Source organism: Vulpes lagopus, chromosome 3, assembly GCF_018345385.1.
Source record: "Vulpes lagopus strain Blue_001 chromosome 3, ASM1834538v1, whole genome shotgun sequence".
In the NCBI taxonomy this organism is placed as follows: Eukaryota; Metazoa; Chordata; class Mammalia; order Carnivora; family Canidae; genus Vulpes; species Vulpes lagopus.
Window position 1 is genome coordinate 47506665 of NC_054826.1, and position 14231 is coordinate 47520895.

General features: G+C 39.8%; 1 protein-coding gene across 6 annotated transcripts in view; it reads left to right on the forward strand.

The window, feature by feature from the left end:
* Nucleotides 1–14231, forward strand: part of RANBP17 (RAN binding protein 17) — a 310774-nt gene that overhangs the window by 283808 nt on the left and 12735 nt on the right. The window lies entirely within an intron of this gene.

A 14231-nucleotide genomic window follows, 5' to 3' on the forward strand; every position in this document is an offset into this window, starting at 1 on the left:
CGAGTTTAATACTGTTTTTGAAAAACTCACTTCTGCAAATCACAGTAACGGCATGCATAAAAGTAAATAACACATGCCAGAAATATTTCAAAGAGAATAATAATACCATTTTTCTGTGGTGATACCATCACTATGATATTTTCCAGTTCCACTAACTGTGGAAACTTTATATTGCTTCCAGTTGTTTTAGTTTGCCAATATTATCTTCGTAATAGTTTGTGGTTTACAAATGTAAACACTTTCAAGAAGGTCATTAGTCAACAAACAAGGTGCCTCTTGAGTAAAGAAATGATGAATGTACAATGAGCTAGCTGTGGATGAGTTTTTCTTCCTGGCCTTTTTTTTTTTTTTTTTTTTTTTCACAAATCTTCAAATTATATAAACTTATCTTTGGTGATGTCTCAGTTAACCTGTTGTTTTCCTGGCAAGGAGGTGCATAATTAAGATTTTTGTGTAACTAGACAATGTACTGTAGGCCTGTACGTATTTGGTGTGACCCTGGAATTGTTATGACATGTTGGTGATAAAGAGTAAAGAGAAGAGATACGTAGCACATGTATTGAGGACTTTCTGTGCACAAAGTGCAAGAGCCACTGAGACTCATAGGACATAATTTCTCTCCTTGAAAAGTTTCTCTCAGGTGGGACAGAGATGATTGATTAGTTATTAGGTAACTAATCAGTTACATGGTAATTTGATTAATATAGTGGTGACAGAGATTGGCACTCTGGGTGAGGACTTTCAGAGAAATCTTCTCATTTACACCCCCACAACAGCCCTGAAATATGGATATCATCATCCCCGTTTTACAGACGAATAAATTGAGACACAGAGCAGCTGGGAAGTGGAATGTGAACCAAGGTCTGTTTGGCTCAAAAGCCCAGGTCCTTACCACTTACATGATTGATTTTCAAGAGCTTAGATGGTAGGGATAAGATCTCAGATTCACCAGAAATGCCATTTTAAACTATATATTCTATTGAGATTTGGGTGTACCCTTTCTTCCCCCTCCCCCACCTACCCTGTAGTAGCCTCTAATACTTCCAAGTATTCCTGATGTCTTAGGGTCTGGAAGAGCTAGACCCTAATGACTCTGATACTGTCAGGAATGTGTCATAGCCCTCAGGTGTTCTGCAAGGAGAAGGCTGAAAACCACAGATTTAAAGCATGTAGCCAGTGGAGAAATAAATGCCCATGGATTGGCCAGAATTAGACCCAGTCCCTACCCCACCGTGGCAAGTGATAAGTCCACCACTAGATCCCTCTTGTCAGCACTCAACTTGATCACAATAATGTCCCATAAACTTTGGTAGAAACTTTCAGGTTGGTAGATTTTACCCAAATCAATAGGCTGTTATCCTAGACAAATACCATCAGACCATGCAGATCAAGTGATGTGGTTGTACAGGAGACAATCAAGTTTGTTTTTACTCAGAATTACCATGCATTTGTTGTTTAAGTAATTTCTGTATGTTAATAATACTTAGTAATCCTTTACTTTATAAGAATATGACTCAGTAGTGATATATCTTTATTAACAGTGGAATACATTCTATTTATTTGGAATGTAGGCTTTCAGATAGCATTTTAAATATTAATGACTGGTCTCTGGTAGTCAGCATAAATATGATTTGCATTAGCACTAGGTTATATCATCTTGAGTGCCTCTGATGTCAACTGTTGGGTATAGTAATATCTGACATCATCTCCTTAGGTCACTGACAACTTTGACCTCTATTCTTATGCACAGTTTCTGTCGTCTCAAAAGCTCTTTTGAATTGATTTGAAATTTTGACTCTTCCCTTTATGAGGCAGTAAAATTGATAATTATTCAGATGGGAACTGAGCGCTGAGTGAAAAATCAATTCAACCCGCTCTCTGCTGCGTATAAAATTACTTCTGAGTCGGCTGGACTGAACGGATGGCCGGAGTAAAAGCAGCAGGCAGGAGCAGTGGGAAGAATTAGCTGGACAGAGCTAATAGCCTGAAGGGGTGGACTCAGAAAAGAGGGAGTGGGCCAGTTGGGGGTTATTATGAGCAAGGATGGGCCCCATTGATCATCTGTTTACATCAGCTTTCCAAGACCTTATAAATCAGCCCTGAAGAGCAGCAGAACTCAAGATTCGGCATCTTACCAGAGGGACTTTGTATTAGATTATTCTCATTTTCACACTCAGATGAAAAGTGAGCCATTGATTATTCATTGGTTGCCCATTAAATGCTGTTTTTATAGATGATTTGCCTATCACTGAAGGTAATGAACAAGGTGGCTGCTTTATAACTCGAGGTTTCAGTTTTCAAGGCATCTGTTTCGGTTAAGTAATGCCTAACCCTATTAAAAGAAATGGGTTACAAATTGCTTAACAGTGCTGAAAAACTAGACCCTAATGACTAGTTGTGCTTGGAGTTTAGAGAGGATTTGTCAGCTCTTTAAACTGATGCAATGATACTGCAATTATTTACTAGTTTGAACTGTTTTCCCCCCAACCTGGATGTATATTGCTGGAAGTGTAATTGCATGAAGGGTGTCAGTTCCAAACTGCAAAAGTTTCTCTCCTCAAGCCTCCATAGCAAACAAAGCATGAACCCACATTTAAAAGGTTTTCCAACATCCTTGCAGGACTTTCGATTGGTGTACAACAGCCTGGGAAGCCTAGTTTCAGCACCTCTCACCTGGAAATGCGCTAATTGTGACCCCTTATGTAGCTTTAGATCTTCAGTGTTTTAAAAATATTCTCCAAATAAGCCCTCTTCCATAATCTGTAAACAAATCTAACTTTGCTACCATTAAATTTAGTCCATTTGAAAATCCACTGTAATTAAGTGAATCTATTGCAAATAAGAATTACAGTCTCGCCAGCATTCCTTGGACTTAACAACTGAGGAAAACCCAGTTTACATATATTAAGAATAAATATTCCCCATGTGTTTTTATGCCATTAGAAAGATAAACTAAGACTTTAAGAATAAGCCAATAGTAACAGTGATTAGGCACCGATCTGCTACAGTAATTTGGAAAATTAAATTTCTATGTGAATTCTTTTCAGTTTTATCTCTGGTCATGTTAAGTGTTTGCATCCATAAGCTTTAGATCAGCATTCATTTAGTTATATCACAGAGGGAAAGATTTGTCCAAATTATGTAAGTGGAGGAGTGTGTCTTGTAGAATTAGAGGGGCAGTTCAGAGATGTGGCTGATTCTTTTTCAGATTATAAGAATAGGACACTGATGCCAAATGCTTCTCTAAATCAGAATTGCAGCTCTCAGGAAGTACTCCAGAAAGATGGGCACCCTCCTCAGAAGTAGAACCAGGACTATGTGGTGGTCAGTGTTAGATTATGCCATTAACTTACTAACAAGGGATTTTTTAGCAATGATATTCTCAAAAATCTGAATACATTGAAGGGAAGAATTAGAACATTAAGGTTTGAATTTATCTCACCCTCATCTATAATAACCCCCTCCCCCTCCCAAAAAAAGTTCTAATTATGATTTTATCTCTCTTTCACTCCCACCTTCCCTTCCTCCTTCAGTCCCCCCGCCCATCCACCCCCAACTTGGGATTTAACGGCAAATTGTGAAGAGCTATCAGGAGCTATAAGACTCATACTTGAGTAGGGGTGTATGCTGAAGGAACATTCACCCGTTTCCTCAATCAGTCAATCAATGAAAATTGCTTTTGTTTGGTGCTCTTCATGACATGCATCCCAAAGTGAATTATAGCAAAAGGGAACTCATCTGCTCTTTTCTCATTTTTGTGTTTAGATTGAAATGATACTGCTCAACATTTTGACATACCATACAAGACATCTTTCATACTTGAGATTTCATTCCCTAATACTAAGTAGGAGAAAGTGCAGTCGCCTATTTAACTGATATTGAGATTTTTGCCTATAGAACCTCAGCAGCACTCTCACAGTGGGAAACACTTAAGCAGATGAAGTATATTCATGCCTCTCATCCTTTTAAAAATAATTAGCTAGATTTTCTATTGTTAACTAAAGATATTTCCAGTGGACCCTAAATAGAAAGTGTGCCCTCCACATGACCCATTAGCTCTGTCTCATGGATTTGCCACTTTATTAGCAAAAATATGGCTGTAGATTGGTACCAAAAACACATTATGAAGGAACATTCACAATTGGATCAGAGGACAACATGGATATAGAAGTTTTAAAGGAAGCCAGGATTAGGTCAGTAGACACCAAAAGTAGGACATGGGAACTCACATTTCAGGACAGAACTGGTTTTTGCACATGCTGCCATGATCTTGGTCGTCTTCACAGTACTCTATGCACGGGCTGTATATTTATTTCTAGGGGAAAAAATAGGCAAAATATAAGCACTTACTGTGTACAGGCACTAGCTTAAGCTTTTTACATATGCATGTAATATGATTTAATCATTATAGTATGTCTGTGAAGCACTGCTACTATGATTGCATTTTGTAAATATAGAAGCTAAGGCACGAAAAGATTAAGTAGGTAACTTTCCCAGTTTCACACATAGTAAGTGGAAAAACTAAAATTCGGGCCTGTTGAACTCTAGAGTTCACATGCTTAACCACAAAGCTATAGTTTGTGGGTGGCTACTAATGTGAGGTAGTATGTTTGTTTTCAACACTCACACTGAGGCAGGTTGAGCTTTCCAGCAAGTCCCACTGGGGCCATCCTTAAGGTAGAATGATTTAGAGCAGTTATCCTATACCCCAACTTTGTACTGCAGCAGGGTGAAACAGATGGGCAGTGACCTAAAGAGACAGTGGGCAAGGGAGAGGGAGGTTGTTTTGCCAGCTGGTACGAAGAGTCTTGTGCTTCCCACCATCACTGAGGCAGAGCAAACAAACATTCCTCTCCTTTCCTCTACACCCACAACTAAGCCTTAATTCTATAGCCTGACACCGAAAATATAAAATGGAGTGGGACGTGCAACCTCAAGGAGGCCAGAGTCTAATAGCATCACTATCTCATTATGTTCCCTTGTTCCTTTCCTTCAACGTCTTTGAGGTAGCTCTTGAGGTTTGCTCCAACCTCGTTTTTCTCAGAGGCAATATGGCAGCTGTGAAATGAAGATGGGGAAGCAACAGGTGCTCTGTATCCATCCTCTGTACCCAGTGCATCTCCATCCTCACTCTTACCCTTGACTCATTAGTATAGAATGCCAGTTGTCACCTCTTTCTGGTTGCAAACAGCTTCTCTTCTCTAAAAGAAACTTCTACTATTGGGTACCATTAGAGCTCTTAAGAGCTTCTCACATTAGCAAGTCTCAAAGTAGATAGCTCTGAGCATCCCTCTCCCTATCCTTTCCATTCTACAAAGTATCACAAACTAAGGTGCCTTAGAGAGCAAAGCAGAAAACTCGAAACTTAGGAAAGAAACCTAAGTTGAGTACACATCCTGGTCCTATAGCAGGAGCCTCCACACAGGGCCAGCTCATTCTTACCCTGCAAAAAGGTAGGACCCAGTGTTACCTCCCTCCCAAAGAAAACCAGAAATCCAGGTTTTTAATGTTGACCACTGACTGAAAATTTAAAATGAAACAAAAGAGGAGAATGCTCTGCAGGCCAGTGCTATATGTCTGGTTACCAGTTTTCCACCAATGTATTATGTTATCCTAGAGGATTTCAGAACTAAGATCTCCCCAGGCATGATCCCTGATATTTCTCGCAGCCGTCTCATGTGGCAGTGCTGATGTTTGGGTAATTTTTGAAGCACACTTTTTTGATTACTTGTTTAAAAAGGATGCTGTTATTTTGCTCTTACATTTGATTCTATACATAGGTCTCTATTAAAATTTAAAGAGGGCATTTATTTACATTTGGGTAGTGTCTTTGCATACAGAATGGATGCATTAAACAGGCAATGAAACTCAGTTAACACCTCCCAAACATTTTTCCCCATTTTTTTAATCTTGAAATAACTGTATTTGTCTGAGACAAATATTAAAGTTCAGTTTGGTCAAGTAAATGTGTGTGTGTACATGCAATCTAATTACTAAATCAGAATATCAGAGAGGACCACGGTTGGAGAAAAGTAACTAGGCAACAGCCACATAATAAAAGTCCAGAAGGGAGTAAAACATTTGTATGAAATGATGAATTTGTGACCACCACCCCTAAAAATTAGGTTAGAAAGTTAAAGTATGTAATAAGAAAAATAGAAAAACATAGTTTTTTTTATTAAAATGGCATCTTATCTGTGATACTATAAAATCATGTATCCATCTTTAGAAAGATGATTCTAGTCCAAATTTTTTTGTTATATACCCTATCTTTGCCATTTTGGTTATATTTTTATTATGGAAATATTTGTTGAATGACTACTTCAAGTATAACCCAAAAAATGGTATTTAAAACAGAAAAATCAGTTAAGAGAAAAACCTATTCTTGATTTATGAATCATCAAACTATCATCAAAACTGTAATAATCTGTCTTCAGTGGAGTACTTTTTCTTCCCCAAAGATCCCCCAGCTTGATATTTGTCTCGGCATCTAGCAGAGTCTAACACTTTGTGATGGTCAATGAATGTCTGCAAAACAAACCCCCTAAAATTAATTTGCAGAATTACAATCCTTAGGCAATGACTTTAGGCTTCAAATCCAGCATGGTCACAGACTGCTATGTAATAAACGAGATGGTAATGCTAAAATGAGACTCTGTGTTTATATACTATATAATGAGCCTGCTGAAATTCCACAAGAAAATTTCATCTTAAACATGGGTGAAGAAAGGAATAATAATCACTTCAGGTATTATTTCAAATGGTTAACGGAACAGAGTGTTGTTGTTTCTTGGTTTTTGTTTTTGTTTTTTTTTAACTAGGACATGTGTTTTTCTACCTCTAAGCACAGTTTAAAGATGTAATCCATTGATGGCATAACTTGCCTTATTAATTGAAAGGGACGGAATCTACCAGATGTAGCCCAAACCAGCAGAGAGTTGGGTGACTAAGCAACAGCAGAGACACCATATTGAATGAGCCAGAATTCAGTCTCCAAGTCATTTATTTCAACCAGTGACAATACATTGAAGCTCCTGTGCCTCAGCAGTGATTGATGGTTTAATATCATATATAATTTTTTTTAATGAAGGAAAAACCATTTAAATATGTTACCATTTGCACTGGTATTCTCCTATGTACATAACTGCATTTAATCATTATGGGGATTGTTTTTATACTTGTGTAATTTGTATCCAAGAAATAACTGTCAAAGCCATCTCATGCTGTTGCTGGAAATGGTACAGTGTGCTTCATACTTGAATAGATTCATTCTTCCCTGCACATAATTAAGAGTGTTGGAGCTCTCCCTGCCACCACATAGGAATTCCATGTTTACATTTCTGAGAATGAAAAATTAGCCACAGTGTGCTTTTTCAAGTTCCCATTTTCTGGGGCTATGATATTTAAGTACCTTAGTTCTGTACCAGTGTATGATTTGAAGAGTTTGATTTTAGGACTTTTAATATTAAAATGCATAATAAAATTTTATTATCTAATTACAAGAGGGTTTAGCCTCTTATTAAAGTTGCTAAATCAGGCCTAGATTAGCATCATAATAACACAGTTTGACATGGAATACTCAAAAGTCAAGTTCGAAGGAAGGGACAGGGTTTTTTGTTGTTTTAGAGGGTTTTCTCCTACACCCACCCCTTGCACAATATAACAAGGATGAAATGCATGTATGGAAACAAACAAGGAGCAATTTGGGACGCTGGAGAAGGAGTGGAGGTGTCAGCCTAGGACGGTACCCTTAGGCAAGGCAGCTGGTATATGTAGCCTTTTGTTTATCTGCTACTGGTTTATGTAGCCTTTAGGCCGGCACCAGAAACAATCACTCCTACAGGGTCAGCTGCTGGTCAGAAGCAAAGTAAGAAAAGATTTTGCGTTCAAACGCACAGCCATAATTTCTGTACAGCTGGCACCTGCTACTGGTGCACAGCATGAAGGTGAAAGGTCAAAGAGGCAGTTGTTCAAAACTCAAGAATGGCTTAAAGGGACTTGTAGATTAATCTGCTTTATTAACTTCTGTATATTAGATAACTATTGCTGTGAATGACAGTACATCTTTTTTAATAAGTCGCATCTCTTTCTCTTTTAAATTAGCTTTTGAGTAATGAATATTAAATAGAAAGCATTTCAAGGGTAATTAAATGAAAACAGAATGATGTCATTTTACAATTATATTTGTATGTTTATAGAATAGGGGAAGTATAATGTTTTCCAAAGAGCTAGAAAAAAGAAAAAGAGCCAGCTCTTCATAAAGAAGAATTTGAAATAAGTAAGTCACATGTCCATTAGTTTTGTATTTCACCTAAAATATATGATGTAGTTTGTGACTTAGCATGAAGTCATTGGGTGCTAGTGGCTTGATTCAGCATTCCCAGGGGCTCCAAGTATTTTCTTTATGAATTAAAGTGACTGCAATCTGTCACTGTTCTTTTATCTACAGTTGAGCCCAGTTTTGCTATGTAGTCTGCAGCAAATGTTCTCAGAATAGCAAAGGAGTTGTAAAAGATGAACAACAGCCATACCTTTACCTTCATATTCATATAAAACAGATAGAGAACATTGCATATGGAAAAAAATGCAGTTTTACACAGGTTTCACCCAAAATAATTAGGCATGCTAATAACAAATCCTTCACTCAGTATGGCAAATGGCAAGCAAGATAGTTTTCAGCCTCTTCATTAATGGTGATTGGCGTAATTGGCTATCATTATAAATTAAAAGTTCCCTAAATGTATCCTTTTTGAAAGCCTTTGCAAGGAAAATTTCTAATCTATAGATCAAATACTGACATGAACTCTAGGGAAGTGCTCACAATCTGTTTTCTTCTACTTTTTCTTTTTTTTTTTTTTAGAGCAAGAGCATGTGTGTACGTGTACAGGATGGGGGGCAGGGGAGGGAAAGAGAGAGATAATCTTAACCAGGCTCCGTGCCTAATGCAGGGCTCAATCTCAAGACCCTGAGATCATAAACTGATCAAGAGTCAGACACTTAAACGACTGAGCCACGCAGGCACCTTCACAATCTATGTTCTAAAAGGATGGTTTTGTCTGCTCTCACAAATTCTGCAGATGATATCTTTTTATGCTGACACAGTGCAGGTAGCAGCAGTTAGTCTATTTCACAAACAGAAGTTATCCAGGATTAGCACTCCCCAAGTTATAACACAAGTGCAGTCTTCCTACTCTGAGCAGTGTTTCTGTGACACGTGAATATGACACCTGAGGCCATCTTCCTGTGTCACACCCAAGCCATCCCAGGGCTCACCAGAAAGATCCCCAACTTGTATGGACATCACAAAGAAGCTAATTATCTTGACCAGAAAAGATTAAGTTACAAGTGCATCCTCACCCTACCACCCCGAAGTGAAAGAACTTCCACACCTCCTTCTTAAAGATCTAGACTTTCCCTCCATCCTGTAATAGAAGCTTTATTTCCTGCAGGGTTGCTAAGACCTAAGAGGTCACTATGGAGGAGCAACCTCAGACTCAGATGATGGTGGTGATGAATGATTATGATGAGAAAGAAGTGGAAATAATTATCATATGCTAGGCTCTGTTCTAAGTGCTTTAATATATATATTTCTTATTCATATTTGTATTTGTATTCATAAAGTTGCACTGCTTTGTGAGGCAGATACTCTTTTCTACATTTTACAATCAAAATATCATAACTGCGGCTTCAAGAAGTCGGGGAGCTCAGTCACTATCATGCAGCTTCTAAGTAGCAGCACCTTGTGCTCTTAACTACTATACAATACTATTTGACCTAGAGACAAGATTGGTAGAACAGGAGGGAGCAGGGTGGGACACCCCACATTCATTCATGGGTCAATCCTTGATTAAGCCAAGGGCCCTTCCTTTGAAAACTGATTAGACAAGAAGTAAGCACTTGACCCAGGTTGGCTCACTGAGTCTTCTTCCCTGGACTTAGAAACTGGCATTTAGAAGTTATTGGTCAGCCTCTGGTCTTCACTTGACTTGAAGACTTGAAAAACCAAGAGCCATGTGGCTGCCGTCCCCTGCTGCATTGCGCAGAGAAGTCGATGACAAGAGAAAAACTTAGCTGGCATGCTGGGAGGATCTTGAAGGAGGCCAACAGCCCCAGAGAAAGACTGAGAAAGACTCCACAGGCCTTCCTGGGGCCTTCCCGGCCACCGAGTGACCCAGCTGCACTGCCTAATCCAGGGATCCTCAGGTCACCCCATTTAGACCTGAGTTTTGTCTGTGGTAGTTGCTGTCCTCACAGCCAAAAGATTCCTGACTCAGGGAAGTGTGAGGACAAAATGGACAATGAGTATAGACTCACTTAACACAGAAAAGGGATTTAGTAAATATGTAAAACTTGAAAAACAACGTACAGGTACCAGTAACTTGTTTATGTCCCCTAAGGAGAACATATCCCTGCTGTTCATACGTATAAATGTGAAAAGTGTCCTTTCTAGGCCGTGACTTCAGCGAAATTACCTAGGTCTTCCTAGTCCCACACATGTGTTCTACCTTTCTTAGAGTTCCTTGTGCTATACACATTCTCAAGATTACAAACCTTCACTAGTTGGGGGGAGGTGGGTTACAGTGTAATGTGGATTTGATTCTTGGCTCCAAACTGACTTTTCCTACACACCCTAGACATTTGACCTTGTGATGGCAAGAATGAAAATAAGCTTCAGGACTCTTTCCATTGATATATATATATATCTTAGGCAAATAACTTGTCCAAAGGTCAGAAAAAAAACAATAAAATAGCAGTACCGAGACTATACTAAGGCTTTTTGTCTCTAGATCTCACATAGCTTTTACCTTACCAGGGCTTTAACCTATTCTTCTTTGCTGGCATTTTTCTAGCCTTTACCTCTCCAAGTGACATTGTGAATGGTATGAGAAGCTTTGTGAGTTTCTTGAAAGAATGGTACTGTATAAAGTTAGAGTCAGCTTAATGATGGCTTGATTTATTCGTTTTACAGTTATTACTGGTTTTTCATATACTTGAAGGGTAAATAATGGGAAATTTTCCCAAAGCATATTAGTATGCTAGAGTTGTGAACTGAACTTTCATATTCATTTTCTGTCTTAATTCTTGGAGAATTTAACCAGCAGCAACCATTGGTGAGGCTACAAGTTCATCTAATATGTTCAAGAAAACTTCTTATTTGATTACAGTCTGATCACTACTTACAGAACAAGGTAAAGATTCCCAAATCCTCTGGCCTGTCATGAGTCACTGCTACTTTGTAGCTTGCTTTGCAATCAAGAATGCAACTCTTGCATGTTAATTCTTCATCTCGTGATACTTAGGAAGCTATAGACAGTGCTTTCAGACTGAGGAAATTCCATCTTCCTTTCAGAGTTTGATTTGCTAATTCTAATTCTGTATTTGTGAAGACTTTCTGCTTTACAACAATCAGAGCAGACCAATTCTGCAGTCCATGCACCTGGCTTCAAATACCAGTTATGCTACTTCCTAACTGTATCCTTGGGGTATTTATTTTACCTCTATCAACATATCAACACCTCAACCAGGGTAGTCCTCAGCCTCACTGGAACTGGCCCCCAGGCTCAGGTAATTGAACTAGTCATTCCTGAGGTTATGCCTAGAGTTCCCAAGACTTTACCCAAGACCCATCATCTTCACTCTTCCCCTTTCTGTCATTCCTCAGCCTGCCCCATAACTTTGAACACTGCTACCATGGAAAAGAAAAACGTTTAAGTGCATACTTAGTTGAGGCCATGCGAATAAGGAATGTGAAGTAAACTGCCAAGAAGGAGCAATGAGAAGTGCAAGGCCTAGAGAGAATTCTCGCAGGCCCCAGAGAGATGCACCAGAAAGAAAACCCTCAGCAAGAGCTCTGTGTTAATGCCCATACTTAATGTGGCATCTAGTTTTAGATAGGATGAAGAAGTTCCACTCAGGGAACTAAAAGCGTCAATTAGAGTTAAGTGCATTTAGGGATGATTTCTCAAAGACCCTTTAGGATTGGAAGGAAATGACTTGATGGGTGGACAGTAAGAGATTGATAAATACTTGGGCTCCTTGAGCTTCTTAAGGCCAGAAGGATCACATTTTATTCAATTCCATACCACAATGCCTGGCACACAGTAGGCTCTCAGTAATGCTTTGACCATTGAATAAGTGTGAGAAATGAAAATGGAGAGGAAAAGAGGGAGGGAGAAGCCCCTGGCACAGCACCTAGTGCATAGTAAGCATGTAATATGTATGTGTTGCCTATGTGCACCTAGCACATAGCAAGCACTGATAGTAGAACATTAGTGACTTGAAACATGTGCAGGTGAAAGAAACCTAGTACATAACAAGAGGGGCTCATAGCCTCCGCCAGAGGCCTGGCCTGTATTGGAGTCTGCACGTTAAGGGAGAAGCTCTGCCCTCCACAAATGATGTGTTCTTGTCCCACAGAAGGAGCAAACCCTCCCTCCCCAACCCCATCTTTTTTCCCTGAGCCCCCTGCATCATGGGGAGGCTGGAAACAAATTGACAGAAACCTGGAGGAAGGGAACTCGAGTGATTTAGGAGAATGGAAGGCCTGGTTTATGGGGCCAGATTAAAGAAGCTAAATATGTATAGCCTGCCTAAGTGACAACTAAATAGGGCATTTGATAAGTCTATAAATACTTGGAAGATGTAAATGCCAAAGAGGAAAGGGAATTACTTAGCATGGCACAATGGAGTATTGGCATAATGGGATATTATTAAGAAAGGGAAAATGAAGGTTGAACATCAATAAAAAGCTTCCTGACAAAGAGAACCGTTCCTGACAGAGGACACTAGTAAGTTACGTGCTGTGGGTCAAGGGAAATAGTGGCAGTGCCATTTCTCAGGGTTTTGGCAATAGAGCCAACAAAGAGGGAGGGGAGATCCAGCCTGAGCGAGGTGCAGGAGCCAAGCAGGTATCCTTCTGTGTCTGTGGTCTCCCAGTCCTGCAATAGGAACCAAGCTGCATTTTCTTAGGGAAGTCCAAGGGCCCAGGCCTCCTAAAGCATCAGACCATCTGGAGAGGGGCTCCACCAGCAGGTTCCCTGTCTTCTGTGTCACCACCAGCTTCATTTAACTTGAATAGCACCCCATTGCCTGAAAGTTAAGGCCCATGCTTTGTAGCACCCAGTACAAGGCCCTTCGCAAGACCTGGTCCCTGCCTACCTAATCAGCCTCCCCTGCCACCGCCACCCCCTCCACACCCTGTCCAGTCCCGCAGAACCACTCGTCGTTCCCCAAAGACTTCTCCGGACCTTTGCACCTACCCGGCCTTCTTCCAGCCTATCTGCCTGTCTTGCTTATTCTCTACGACAGCTCCACATGTCACCTGTGAAGCCTTCCTTGCCTGTCCCCCACCCCCAGGCAGAGTTCATCAGCCTCTTCTGGGCTCTCAGAGCCTTCAGTGCAAGCTTCTGCTTGTGGCACTTGCTATGCTGTGTTGTCATGGTTTATAAACTGTATCTCCTTCACGACTTGACTGTGAGCTCTTTTGAGGGCTGGGACTGTGTCTTGTTCATCTCTGTGTCCCCAGGGTGTGACACAAAGCTTGGCACAAAGCGGGTGGTCAGGCAATGTCTGAATAAGTCAAGGAACAGCATTCTATTCCTATCATTCCTTAGGCTTCCTAGATAATTATTAGGACAAACGAGCTTCCAAATCTCAATAACGTATTTGAATCATCTCCTTGGCCTCCTGGCCAGCACTCTCTGCCATTTAGACAACTATAAATAAAAACCCTCAAATCTGAAAGGCAGCCTGCTGTCCTCTGTGGTTTAAACAAAAACTCTAGACTAATCTTTAATGGAAAATGCTTCCGAGGGCCCTGTGAATGTGCCACAAAAATACTTTTTTCGACCCACACAAAATCATTTGAACATAATAAGTAAAATAATCCTCCACTGTTGGTTATGAAGATTTTTAGGTCCATCTAACTAAATCCCTTCAGGAAATCAGGGAGAATGTAGTGACAGATGAGAGACAATGAAACATTGAACCTCCTACTGTAAGGATAATATATTTATTATGAAATACAATATTCATTGCACTCTGCTTGGATGACTGCATGAGATGCCCTCGTGCCATTATGCCTGATGTTGCTCTGTTTTGAAATACGATATTCATTGGGAACTGTTGTGATGACTGTTCAATAAAGTAGCATGCTATTTCCCACTCCCTTCCCTGATTCTGAATGGCCTCAGTTAGAGTTTACTTTATCACTGAATATTTAATATAAACAT